Raw genomic sequence first — 600 nt, forward strand, 5'->3', positions numbered from 1 at the left:
AATAGTTTTTATTGATTTATAAAGGAGGAAAATGTGGTTCTGTGTGGAATATCAATACTGAGAATAAAAGAATCACCCAAGCGCTACGTTCAGCAAAGCGCCACCTCAGCACCCGGACCTTCGGCTCTGGAGTTTCAGCTTGACAGGAAACTTTTTCAACCCCGTCTCTGGAGAGACGTTCACCTCGTGCTAGCTCAGGAGTTCTGCTTCACTGCACTGCATCATGGGAAATGGATACTCAGGCTAATAAACTTGGGTCTCTCAACATCACACAGAAATACAGTCTAACCACAAGACCTGCCTGCATGCTAGCCAGAATCAAGCCTCAAAAACCACAAGCATACATTCAGCATATCATCACATCAGGTAGCATGATCCAGAACCAAGCCTCAAGCATCAAACCTCAAGTTTCAGCAGCCAGAACCAAGTCTAGAGTTCTAATGTCAAAACCAAACCTCAACGTCAAGAACCACAACCTTCATTCAAATCCAAACATCAAGAACCACAACCTTCATTCAAATCCAAACATCAAGAACCACAACCTTCATTCAAAACCAAACCTCAAGAACCACAACCTTCATTCAAATCCACACATCAAGA

This window comes from Ictalurus furcatus, chromosome 5 (genome assembly GCF_023375685.1).
Source record: "Ictalurus furcatus strain D&B chromosome 5, Billie_1.0, whole genome shotgun sequence".
NCBI classification, from domain to species: domain Eukaryota; kingdom Metazoa; phylum Chordata; class Actinopteri; order Siluriformes; family Ictaluridae; genus Ictalurus; species Ictalurus furcatus.